Raw genomic sequence first — 573 nt, forward strand, 5'->3', positions numbered from 1 at the left:
ACCACTCCGTGCGAGCCATATGCCCCCCCCCCCCCCCCCTTTCTCCCCGCTGCGCCCCACACCCCAATCACACTCATTGCCATTGTGGCGGCCGCATGTGTTGCACCGCACCGCCCCGTTTCTCCTCTTGCCCGCAGCACCCCGCCCCACCCCCGCCCGCTCCCCTCTCGTCTCCACTCACCCTCCGCCCGCCATCTCATTTGGACCGACCTCATCGTGCGCAGCCCTCATCATCCCCCCGTAGGTCACACGGTGGCGTGGCGTGGAATAACTTGAGCAAAAACAAAGGTTCGTGTGTGCGCGCGTGTGTCTATGTGTGTGTGTGTGTGGAGGAGGGCAGAGGGAGGGAGAGATGCACGTTTCATTCGCGTGGGTCTGGCATAGCTTTTGGATTGATTTTGCGACCGGTTTCTACTTGAAGTGAATTCATTAAGCCCCCGCACCGTTTTGTTCTCTGATAAATAAAGTGTGCAACTGGCATACACATGGTAGTGTTCTTCTCTATGGTGCACACTCCTAGGTGTTGGACGGGAATTTTGAATGCCTAAAGATGTTGAACAGTATACTTGAACA

This window comes from Frankliniella occidentalis, unplaced genomic scaffold (assembly GCF_000697945.3).
Source record: "Frankliniella occidentalis isolate FOCC.00 unplaced genomic scaffold, Focc_3.1 Scaffold171, whole genome shotgun sequence".
Taxonomy (NCBI): domain Eukaryota; kingdom Metazoa; phylum Arthropoda; class Insecta; order Thysanoptera; family Thripidae; genus Frankliniella; species Frankliniella occidentalis.